Source organism: Rattus norvegicus, chromosome 4 (assembly GCF_021556685.1).
Source record: "Rattus norvegicus strain SHRSP/BbbUtx chromosome 4, alternate assembly SHRSP_T2T, whole genome shotgun sequence".
Classification (NCBI taxonomy): Eukaryota; Metazoa; Chordata; class Mammalia; order Rodentia; family Muridae; genus Rattus; species Rattus norvegicus.
In genome coordinates, this window is record NC_141537.1 from 130,429,142 (window position 1) to 130,442,144 (window position 13,003).

The 13,003-nt window shown below is 39.0% G+C and overlaps 1 protein-coding gene and 1 long non-coding RNA gene across 5 annotated transcripts in view; one reads left to right on the forward strand and one right to left on the reverse strand.

The window, feature by feature from the left end:
• Tafa1 (TAFA chemokine like family member 1) overlaps window positions 1–13,003 on the forward strand; it is a 507,607-nt gene that overhangs the window by 462,348 nt on the left and 32,256 nt on the right.
• LOC148006325 (uncharacterized) overlaps window positions 1–13,003 on the reverse strand; it is a 197,377-nt gene that overhangs the window by 1,262 nt on the left and 183,112 nt on the right. The window contains exons 2-3 of the long non-coding RNA XR_015686914.1: window positions 4,137–4,264; window positions 1–2,092 (exon numbers count right to left, since the gene is read on the reverse strand). The exon at window positions 1–2,092 is cut by the window's left edge and continues 1,262 nt beyond it. This is a non-coding gene — a long non-coding RNA (uncharacterized LOC148006325). The remainder of the gene's footprint in view (window positions 2,093–4,136; window positions 4,265–13,003) is intronic.

The window sequence follows — 13,003 nt, forward strand, 5'->3', positions numbered from 1 at the left end:
GTTTCAAGTCTAGTCTCTAGAGGCCAACTGTATATGAAGATGCTTTGAAGCTCTGCTGCTTTTCTCTTGTGTATAAGTGCCTGTCCATAGCATCCTGTGTCTAGATGCACCTGGGCAGGACATGCATGCGCCGATTCAACTGCACTGGCTGGCCAATGAGTCTCAGGAATTGTTTCCACCCCCTCAACACTCTGATTATGAATGTGCAGTGCAACTCCCAACTTTTTGGTTTTTGTAATGGGTTCTAAGGGATAATAATATAATTACAATAATATAATAAAACAGAAACTAATACACTGAAGTTGGACAAGGGAAAAAAACAGAAGGAAACGATGCATAGCAATCACAATGATTTTTATGGCGGCTCTACAAGTTTGCATTCCTATCAGCAATGGCTGAATGTTCTCTTATTCCACACCAGCATGGGCTGCCGCTCATTTTATTGATTTTAGCCGTTTTGATACGTGGAGCATAAAATCTCTCAAAGTAGTTTTCATTTGCATTTCCCTGATGACTAAGGATGTTGAACATTCCTTTAAGTGTTTCTCAGCCATTTGAGTTTCCTCTTTTGAGAATTCTCTGTTTAGATCTATACCCCATTTTAAATTGGATTATTTGTTTTCTTGATATCTAGTTTTTTGAACTCTTTATATATTTTGGATATTAGCCCTCTATCAGATGGGTAGTTGCTTAAAAAGCATTGCCCATTATGGTGGCTTCCTCTTTATGCAAATTACATTGTCCTCTTTCATGCAGAAGCTTTTTAATTTCATGAGGTCCTACTTACTTGTTGAACTTAACATCTGTGCTAACAGTGTTCTATTCAGGATGTATTTTTCCTGTGTCAGTTAGTTCAAGGCTAATTCTCCAGTTTATCTTCTATTAGGTTCAGTGTATCTAGTTTTATGTTGATGTCTTTGAACCATTTTGAGTTGAATTTCATGCAGAGTGATAAGTATGAATCTACTTGGACTCTTCTCCATTCAACCGTTCAGTTTGATCAGCACCATTTATTGAAGATGCTATCTTTTTTCCTGTGTGTGTATCTGGCTTCTTTATCAAAAATCAGTGTCCAAAAGTATGTGGATTTATGTCTGAATCTTATATGTGCATCCATTGAACATCAATGTGGTTTTGTGCCAATACCATACTCCTTAATGTCTTGCTAAGCTGCTGGGGAGTGCTGTGAACTGATCCTTGTCTCAAGCTTTGACCACAGAAGTCCATTTTAAAGCTTATTAGCAGAACTTACTTCTAGGCAGAAAGATCCCCTTTCATTGGATATCTAATGGATGCTGCTGTCAGATGCTAAAATCTACCTTACCACTCCACATAGATAGACCTGGCATAGACAAGCAATGTCATGGAAGCTTGTTTCTTTAAGAGAAGGAAGAGAACGACTTTCTCCAGGCTTCCAAGATGAAATCTTATAAAGGCAGTGCTTGTAGCATCTCTGACACAATCTTAAAAAAAAAAAGCTTCTAGGAGGGGAGCTTACATAGTGATAGAGATCATGAGATTCTATCAGAGGGTAGCCTGGTATTTGTTATTCACACTCATCATACTTGTGTTTCACCAGTTGGCAATTGAGAGCTGGTACCAATATCAGGAAGCTGTTGTCAGTTCAGTGGGCATAAGTAGGGCAGTGACCCTCCGTCATTGTTCAGACATTACTCTCATTACTTTAATTCAGGGAAAATGTTCTTTCATTGAGGAAATTGTTCATATTTTAATATTTTAATAGAAGAAGATTTTGGGGTAGCTGTTGTCTTTCGTAAAGACCATTTCAGAGCATTTCCCATATACAATGTTCATGAAAATGTCCTTCCATTTGAGTTGGCTGAAAAGTCTCCATTTGTTTCATTTGAGCCATTCACAAAGTTGGCAAACACAATATAAGTCCCCAGAACGACTTTCTTTGGGGTGGAAAGGGTGCTCATGAAGAGTCTCAGGACTCTGAGATTCTGGGCCATGCATCATAAATCCTTGACTTCATCCAGTGTTTCTGTTCCCAGCCATGGCAGAGAGTGGTGATCATTCACAGTACTGGCCTCAAGTTCAGAGACCTTGTTGTTGCCTGGAGTACTGTGCCCTAAAAAGAACATAGTTAAAGTGAGTTTGAGAATCTTCAGGTTTTGTCTCAAAAGTCAGTTAACTTCCATTACCATAGGTCCACCTCTTCCTTCAAAAATTGAACTTGAAATGAAATGATCTGCTCCAAAGAAAATAGTGAATAAGGAGGCAGAAGCAGAGGACATGATGAGCTAAAATGGAAAAGGTGATTTATACTACTTAGAGTAGCAACATGACTCTGCCAATCACAAATGCTAAGACAGGAATATATCTAAAGAGCTCTCAAAGGAAGACGAGATAAAAAGTCCTAAGTATGTAGAGTGGAATAGCATGCAACCACCAAAAGAAAATGCTGGTTTTTGTAGCAGAATAAATAAAACTGAAGGGCAATATTTTATGTAAAAATAAGACAGTCTTTCACATGTGAAGATGAAAACCAATAAAAAATATTAACCTGAGTGTAGAGTAGTGATGGCTGGAATCTGTGAAGGGGGAGCAGGAAGGATAAGAGGAAGTTGGGTAATAGATGCCAAAATACAATGGAATTGAAGCAGTAAGTTCAGTGCACAGTGGGGCAACTATAGTTTACAATATTCCATTTTATTAATATCTAGAAGAGAAGAAATCAAAGACTCGAAAAAAAAGAAAAGAACCCCAAAGTACTAAATTACTTATCACCAAAACATTAAGATTGAACTTGCTTTAAAAATGCACATCACACTGTTTGTATCTGTATACAGTATGTATATGTACTGAAATACCACAACATGCATACATATGTACAATTGCTATGTAGCGATCATACTACCTAAAATGAAGGAAATGTTGCTTGCATGTTATATGCATGTATACAGTGATCATATTGTATCTCCTAAGATATACTGTTAAATAGAATAGATACAAATGAGATTTAACAGTATACTTTTTAAAATTTTATGACATAAACTGCAAGAAGCCATACAAGGCAAGTCAGTTTGATTAAAGACAAAGGCTATAGTCCTTCCACCTCTCTCATCTTCCATGTTCCCTCCCTTCCTATACACACTCTCACCTTACATGGGCTGTCATATACACATACACACGTTCTCAAGCACATGCTCTCTTCTCTTACATGTGCCCTATGCCTTTATGTTCCATTTATCTGAGTAGTATCTGAAACAACTCTGGGGCTCATAAGATTTTTAGAGTTAAAATTTGTTATTCTTGGGGTTGGGGATTTAGCTCAGTGGTAGAGTGCTTGCCTAGCAAGCACAAGGCCCTGGGTTCGATCCTCAGCTCCAGAAAAAAAAAATTTGTTATTCTTTTGGTAAGGATGGAGTTGACCTTGTGAGTAATTTTGATAAGGACACCTGTGGATCAGATGTCCTTATTCCTAGTGTGTATCACTGAGATTTTATGAAGACCATTCAACAAGCCTGAACCCATTTGCCCACATGTAAAATAGCAGTGGGAAGAAAATCAGGGTGGCTTCTACGGAGAATGTGGTGACAGTGAGGATCCATAATCTATATCCTGAGGAAACACTTGGATTCACCACAAACATGGCATGAGTTTTTACTAAGAGGTATTTATTTAGAACTTTCCCTCTCTTTTGCAAGATATATGCACATACACACAAACTGAAATTCACGTCATGGTCTCATGCTGCCATAACCAAACTTTACAATATAAGTAGCTTAAATAACAAAAAATTATTTACCTCAATTCCAGAAGCTGAAAGTTCACTATCCAGAAGTTTCTCTTTTGTGTGTGCATAGATGTATGTGTGAGTGTGCTCACCTGTATGGGGGTGTGGAGAGACCTTAGTTTAACATCTGGATGTTGTATCAGTTACATTTCTATTGCTGTGATAAAGCACCATGACTAAAGCATCTGAGAGAAGTGTTTGCTTGGGTTTACAATTTCAGAGGCTCAGAGGCCATGGTGGTGAAGCAGAAGCATCAGGTGTGTTGGCTAGAACAGCAAAACTGAGACCTCACATCTCTAACCACAGTCCCAAAGGGTGGACTGGAAAAGGGATAAGATTTTGGAAGCTCAAAGCCCATACCCTGTGTGGTACTTACTCTGGCAATATCACACGCGTAGACCTCGCTGAACCACACTACCAGTAGGGAGCCAAATGTTCCAATGCTGACGCCTCCGGAGGACTTTCACTTTCAGATCACCATAGATGTCTTCTTCTCTTCTTCACCTTGGTTTTTGAGACAAAGTCTTCACTGAACATGGAGCTCACTCTCCAACTGGACTGACTACCTAACAAGCCCCTTGGATGCCTGTCTCCATCCTCCAATGCTGGGTTACAGATACACATCATCAAGTCGCTGTTTTTATGAGGTGTCTGGCCTTGAATCCTAATGCCTCCCTAGCAAGTGTTTGCTTTACCCACAAGCCCTCTGTCTGGCTCGAAGTTTCTCTTCTTGACTTTAGCCAGCTGCCTTTTCGCGATAGCTTTGCATGCCCCAACTTGGTGTGTAGAGATTGTGCTTCTCAGGTGTCTCTTCTTATAAGTACATCAATCCCATTAGGTAAGAGTTCTATCCATATAATATTTGATTATGTATGCACTCCAAATGCAGCCAGTGATAGTGATAGTTAAAGCTTACATATGTGAATTTTTTGGAAAATATACAGTTTATAAGTTCATGAAAAGATTCTCACTTAAATGGATGTCTTGAGTTTGCTTTTACTTCTTTTATGAAGTATTATAAACTTTCACTGGTATTTTATTTAGTGTTTTTATTGCTGTTATAAACAGCACAGCCAAAGCAACTTGGAAAAGGAAAGATTTCTTTTTAATTACACTTCCAGGTATGAGTCCATCATGGAGGGAAGCCAAGCCAATAACTCAAGCAGGGAGAGAATCTGGAGGCAGGAACTGAAGCAGAAGCCACAGAGGAGTGCTGCCTACTGCATTGCTCACTATGGATTGTTCAGCTTGATTTGATATGCCATCTAGGACCAACTACCCAGGAATGGCACTACCCATGATGGGCTGGGCCCTCTCACATCAATCACTAATCAAGAAAATGCCCCACAGATCAATCTAATAGTAGAAATATTTTTTCAGTTAATGTTCCCTCTTCTCAAATGAATCTAGCTGGTATCAATTTGGAAAAAACTAACTAACCAAGACATATGTTTTTTTTCCTCCAATTATCTCATTTAATTTTCATCGAAACTCTATGTTGATAGATAGTTGACGTTATGATTATTAACATACTCTAGATACTCAGAAATGTTGTGCATCCTGCAGTATAGAACTCATGACTAACCATTTGTTTATCTAACAGACATTCTGGAGCTTTTTCTCCGTGCCAAAAACAACCCTCACCACCTGAACTCTACCCATTAATAAAATGGAAAAAGAACTCTGTCCTCTGAAAGCTTATGCTCTGAGAAATGAAATCAGATATATACAAGCAAGGTAATATGCATTAGAATTAGGAAAGTATACATGTATGAGAAAACTGAGTAGTTTAAGATGACTCCAGATGGTGAGGGAAGAGGAAATAGGTAAGGAAGTAAGGAAGTATAGCAATTATAGACCTGTAGTTTATGGAGTAGACACTGAAGGGAGACAAGAGGGCTCGCCATATTGAGGGCATAGGGGGAAATGAATTGAATCAGAGTGGACAAGAAAGAGGAGGACAGGATCACAATGCAAATGCCTGGTAACCAGCATGGAGGCCTTGAGGCAAAGTCTAACTTGGAAATCACCAGGCAGTCAGGACTGATGTACCCCAGAAACTTTCTTTCTGTAGAAGGAAAAGGGATCCTTACTGGTCACCTGGTCCATGCTGGGGACAGTCCTAGCTGCTTCACCTGTGGGTTTTGTGTTTAATTACCCCAGAGAAATTACTAAAGGAGTCTGCAGGAAAGTCAGTGTTGTAAGGTTCCTTAAAAACCACACCAGAGTAATCAATGAGGTGACATCAACTCTAAGCCTATTGGAGTTATTTGCACATCTATCCTACCCTTCAAGAAGATATGGGAAAAGGAACTCAGTGGCTGAATGTTGAAGGATAGCAGGCAGCTTTCCTTCATGGTCCTTTGTGGATATCCGTCCTCTGAAGACACCACCTGAAATTATCCACTCCATCCTTCTATTAACTTAAGCACTGTCAAGGGGGAGGGGGAGAAATACATTCCTAACTTTGTGTAAATTTTTAAAAGATTAAAATTCCCTTTTTTGTTTAAATCAATTAAAACTGGGGGAAGCTTGTAGCCAAGAGTAAATAGAAAACCACAAAAGAATTGAATTTAAAAAAATAATCACCACTATCGAATCCCGATTGTTTTTAAAACTCACAGCCCTTGAGAGGACAGCATATCTGCTCCTCATCAGCCATTATTCTGGGTAATTAGTAGTAATTAGTAATTAGAAGGTAATTTATTAGTTTGACTCTTTCGAGAGAATGGTAGAAAATTAACAGCCTTGTTAGTAAAATTCTATTACTGTGACAAAGCATCTGGGCCACACGGCTTTTCAAAGAGGTAAGGTTTGCTGTGGTTATGGTTTCAGACGTTCTAGTCTGTGGTTATTTTGTTTAACTAGTTTGGGGTATGTGACCAGGCAATATCTAATGGCATGAGTACACATCACATCGGTGCATCTGATAAGAAGATAAAGAGGAGGGGGAGGAAGAGGGAAGAGTCACTTTCTGTAGTACTCATAGAGGACGTGACCATAGAGATGTAAGAACTTCCACTAGACCCCATCTCCTACAGATTCCAACATCTTCTAATGACATCAAATTATGAATCAAATGTTTAACACATAGGCCTGTAGGAGAAATTCCTCAAACTATGGCAGCAAGGAAAACTAAAGAAAGGTCTCCAAAATATAGGTGCTTCCTGGGAGGCCGAGGATGGGAAGGCTCCTAACTGGTACAGTAAAATGGGCAGGAGAAAAACTAGGTACCTTGCACTGAGACTCAAGAGGGCTATTACAGCTAGTCTATGGCTTTCCTGGGCTTAAGGCAAGGACTCATAGAATTGACCTTATTTAGATGCCCACTGTCTCAGGATAGAGCCCAGTATCTTGGTGACCTATAAGTTCCTTCTTGTGCTTCCCTGTCCCCTCATCCCACTTCTCTCTGGCGTTGAGCTTAGAAAAAGGCTTGTCTTTCTACCCACAGAGCACTTTTCCATATTCATGAACATCAATCTTCCCTCGTCTCTCTCCTGTGTTGTTCCCTCTGTCGTACTAATCTAGTGTCTGCTATCTCTCTCCTCTTTTGGATATATTTACATTGAACTGTAATTGCCTATGGACTTGACCTTCCCCACCAGACACTGAGCAAGTCATAGGGGAAAAAATAGAGAGTACTCCATCGCCATTGCTGATTCCTAAGAGAGAAACGGAAGCCAAGCCATGCCACCGTAAATGCCAGGAAGCTCGGTTTTGTGTGCCTATCTTTTGGAGACTACCTTACCTAATTGCCACCTGCCACTGACAAACTATAACATCCCATTTCCCAGCCGTGTGTCTCAGGGTAAAGACCTTAGTCACCTCTGTTCCCAGCTATCCACACAATGCCATTAAGTTTTATTCCACATCTAAAGTGTGCAGTGTGAACATATCATTACAATAAAGGAACGGAGCCTCGGAAATTTAAAAATGTCAAGTGTGTGACACAGTGGTTAATGTCAATGTCATTACCCCAGGGAGCTTTGAGTCCCCATTCAGTATTTCTCTCATTATATTGTTTCACACAATAAAGGAAAAAGTGCCGACAAGAAAAATAAAAATGCAGGAAGGTGGCAGATTTACTGGGCTTTACGAAAGGGGAACGAGAGGCTATTATTCATTTTTTGGCTTTCAGGTAAATGTAAGTTGGGAATTCCCCCCCCACGCCCCCCCATGAATGTGTTCATTTTAATTCTTATGGGTTTTTTTTTGTTTTTTTTTTGTTGTTGTTGTTTTCTTGGTTTTTTTTTTTTTTTTTTTTTTTTTTTACTTTTTGATTTCAAGTCTTTTCTTGCTTTTTCGGAAAAACACAAGGAAGGTCAGGTATCTACTGCATTGGTTTTCCAGGTGCATATTAAGAGGGCTGGGAAGCAAATGATTCTGTCTGCGATGCAGGCTCCTTCCTTGGCCTTGGAAGGAGGGGAATCTCATTAGATCTTTCGGAATTACATTTCACTCACTTTGCATGTTCAAAAATACATCCATTACTGTGTGTTTTTTTTAAAATAAGCATATAGTACAAATATCAGAGTAGCAATAAATATGGAAATAACGCTCAGCCTCTCACTGTGATAGATTTTATTCATGAAATAATCGGTGTGAAAACAATACCATTAGCAAGTGTGGCTGTCATAAATGCTATTAACTAAATTATCTGCAGAGCTTCAATAGCTTTCTAATCATGTCTTTCTTTCTGGAAGCGGACAACTTGATATAACTTACTCCCTCTAGACCTTGAGTCAAAATGCAGCAGTAAAGATAACCATTTTTTTCTTATATCAAAACAATAAAACCTGGATGTGATTGTGAAGAGAGGCAATCAAAGATGAGCTGCATAGATAATCATGAGGTTTACCTACTGTAAAATGACACTAAGGAATTCCTCTCTCCAATTCAGTCAATATTCAGGGTGATCTGAACACAAAGTAAACCCGCATAGCTTTAGAATTTTAAGATGTTAATTAAACACATTAATATTCACTAGGCTTATGATCTTTCAACATTTCTGTGATACTCTTTGTAACCCTAGATAAACTTAATCTGCTGATATGACTTATCTGTCTTCATTTCAACTCTCAATCTCACTTATTCAAATTAAAACCAAATATATATTTTAGAATTATAGTGGAGAATGGTGAGTGATGTGTAACACCTAATTAGACGCTTGAGATGCAGCAGGAGTTGTTCAGAGTGATGAGGGTGATGCTGGTGGCCAGCATCAGGACCATGGACCATGTGTACAGCACTTATATATAATCAATAGTGTTCTCAGGACTTTCTATATTCACTTGTCACATATAGAATCACATATAGAATTAGATAGTGTAATTACCACTATCTAATGCAAGAGGACACCAAGACCTATGGAAGTTGAGGACTTCACCCAAGATCTTTAAAGGCCTCACCCTCTCTAACCTCAGATGAACCTTTAAACACCCCTTTGTGCAATCATTTCATGTGATGTACACATCTAGTGTTGTATCATTAGCATGATTTGTTCCATTTCGTTCATCATTTGGAACTTCATTGTTTCTTGGAAGTAAAAATTGAGGTCACCCCCTCAAAAAATGATAAACTCTACTCTCAAAACATTCATTAACTTTTAAATGTAATGGTTCATTTCTCAGCATGAAGAATTATGTACAACTGGTTTGATAGAGTACTATTAGATATAGTCAGTACTATCAGTCTTTCTCTACTTATCCTCTAAAGTACAGATCCATTCACCTAACCATCTCAAGTATGTGTTGATTAAAAGCTATGCAATGGCCTGAAGGCCAGGAAGGAGAGAGAAAAGTTTGTAGCCCTTTCTAGGTACAATGTTCCTAACACTAGCAACGTGTTTTATTATTTGATTAGATGCTTCTCCATCATTCATTTTAAAAAGAAAATAGTGGGGGTTGGGGATTTAGCTCAGCGATAGAGCGCTTGCCTAGCAAGCACAAGGCCCTGGGTTCAGTCCTCAGCTCCGACAAAAAAAAAGAAAGAAGGAAAGAAAGAAAGAAAGAAAGAAAGAAAGAAAGAAAGAAAGAAAGAAAGAAAGAAAGAGACAAAATAACAAAATAGGTTGGGAAGAATTTTAAAGTTATCCAGGTTCTTATCAGCAATAAATTATAGCATGAGATAAAAGGCAAATATATTTCAAAAAGGCGCTCTCTTCTCAGAGGTCCCTATCTTGATTGTACTAGCTGCATTAACTGTGGGATCAGTTTCAGGAGTTCCTCTTTGAAGGTGTCATTAACATGAATTTCATGTGTGGAGAAAAAACTATTCCTTCCCACTTTCACCTGCAACACTCTGCATCTGTAAACAGGGACACTGCAGGAATGTGTGGGTCAGGTTAAATAACTCCTTAAGGTCATGGAGTGATGTCAAGGGAATGCCAAGAATGCCAGACCATTTCTACAAAACATCACTTTCTGAAGCGTGGTAAATGTTCCGTTCTATGATATCCACTGTGGTAACACTGGCTGACTGTTATGTCTTTATAATGAATTTTAATTCTACCAAATCTTAATTAATTTAAATGTTAACTGATATAGTTAGCAACCACTGTTTTTGATATTAATGACATTAGTTTGAGTCACTTTTGTTAATTTCTGCTGAGACAGACCCACTGTCTACTTAGAGATTGGTACAACCAAGTTACCACACAGCTGTGAGCCCTGATATAGTTTTAATTGTTTGTTTCCATCTGAACACACAAACATTAACTTGTTTAATTAAAAAAGAAATCCAGGCATTGTGGCAAATACCTGTACTGTCAGCTACCCCACAGATAGATTGCTTCTGTCCAGGATTTCGAGTCTAGTCTGGGCAAGATCCTGACTCAAACCAAACTTACTAAGGCAGTAAGACAAACACAATTTCCATTTTACACATGAAAATTAGTATATTAAATGATGAAATAACTTGCCCACTAATGCACAAGCTAACAGTTCTGACCATTGAGCTTTTCTGCTTATTTGTCCCAATATCTTTTGATCAAACATTTTTCAGTGTAGCAGTTATTTCCACCTTTGTGGACTGCTGGAACTAAAGAGCATGAACCGGAAAGTTTATAAAGAACAGAAGTGTATTTCCACCATGGTGAAGGCCAGAGAGTGAAAGATCAAATTGCTGGCAGATTGAGCATCATGAGAGGCTGCATTAACATCGTTTCCTCTCCCTCTGATGCCATAGCGGCCATCACAGGGGATGCCTCTTGACTCTCCTTTTAGCGAGCCCTGATCCCATTCAAGAGAGCTACACTTCCATAGATTAATTGTCTCCAAGGGTTTCACCTCCTAAAACAGCACCCTAATTATTAAGGATTTTAATAAATAAATCATGGAAGGATGTAAACAGTTGGTGACTACATTTTAATCCATTTCAGAAATGCATTTAGAAAATATAAAATGGCCTTTGAATTAAGAACACTCTCCATACAGGTTTGGCAAAATATTTTATGTGTATGCTAAAATTGGTCTCTTTTTTGTGTGTAACACAACTGTGAAATAGTATCGGCTAATATTATTTTTTCAAGTTCATGGGAACAATTGTGCATGAGTAAAGAGAGAGCTTTCATTTCGTTGCCCACAACCTTGCCCATGAGATGTTGCCTTCCTCCCCTCCCCCCACCCCTGCTACAGCTTGCCTTGGATGAAACTTCAGGGGCAAAAATCCAAATTTAACTGATTTAAACACGATGTTAAATATGAAGGCAATGGCTGTCTCCAGATGCCACCACCTCTTAGTATTTCTACTGTGGTTTATTCTCTAGAGATGTACATCTCAAGCTGTCCCCAAGTACCAACAACAAAGCAGTCTTATAGTTTATAAAGTCACCCTTAGCAAGAAGAAGAAAGTATCCTTTTCTCATTAGCATTAGCGAAACCCCAGAGTTGAAGGTAATTGGTTGGCTCATGCCACAAATCCATCTCTGAATCAGTAACTGTGGCCAAAGACGCTGTCCCAGTTTTTAATTGGTACAAAGCACCCCTAACACTTGAGTCTCAAAACTGGCATTTTATTTTAGCCCATGATTTTATTAGCCAGTCACTTGGATGGAGTTTAGAGGGATGAATTTTCTGTCCCACATGGTGTTGACAGAAGTCCCCTCGTGGTGTTCCCTGATCCCTGGTAGTCTCAATCTGAACACAACTCAGAATGATGACCATTGGCTTAAAGAGGGGCTGAAAGACAGAGCTCAGCTGGAAATGTACACCATGATATCGTTCGCATGTCATATCTTTTCTAGCATGGGAGGGCGGTAATGTTGTTAAGGGAGGAACGAGAATGATTACCAACAAGATTCAAAAGACTTTTTATGCTGTATTTTAAGGAATCACTATCCCTGAACTCAAGCAGTATTACAGTGATAAAAACTGCATGGTATTGGTACAGAGACAGACAGATAAACCAATGAAACAGAATTGAAGACCCAGAAATGAACCCACACACCTATGGGCACTTGATTTTGGACAAAGGAGCCAAAACCATCCAATGGAAAAAAGATAGCATTTTCAGCAAATGGTGCTGGTTCAACTGGAGGTCAACATGTAGAAGAATGCAGATCGATCCATGCTTATCACCCTGTACAAAGCTTAAGTCCAAGTGGATCAAGGACCTTCACATCAAATCAGATACACTCAAACTAATAGAAGAAAAAGTGGGGAAGCATCTTGAACACATGGGCACTGGAAAAAATTTCCTGAACAAAACACCAATGGCTTATGCTCTAAGATCAAGAATCGACAAATGGGATCTCATAAAACTGCAAAGCTTCTGTAAGGCAAAGGACACTGTGGTTAGGACAAAACGGCAACCAACAGATTGGGAAAAGATCTTTACCAATCCTACAACAGATAGAGGCCTTATATCCAAAATATACAAAGAACTCAAGAAGTTAGACCGCAGGGAGACAAATAACCCTATTAAAAAATGGGGTTCAGAGCTAAACAAAGAATTCACAGCTGAGGAATGCCGAATGGCTGAGAAACACCTAAAGAAATGTTGAACATCTTAAGTCATAAGGGAAATGCAAATCAAAACAACCCTGAGATTTCACCTCACACCAGTGAGAATGGCTAAGATCAAAAACTTAGGTGACAGCAAATGCTGGTGAGGATGTGGAGAAAGAGGAACACTCTTCCATTGTTGGTGGGATTGCAGACTGGTACAACCATTCTGGAAATCAGTCTGGAGGTTCCTCAGAAAATTGGACATTGAACTACCCGAGGATCCAGCTATACCTCTCTT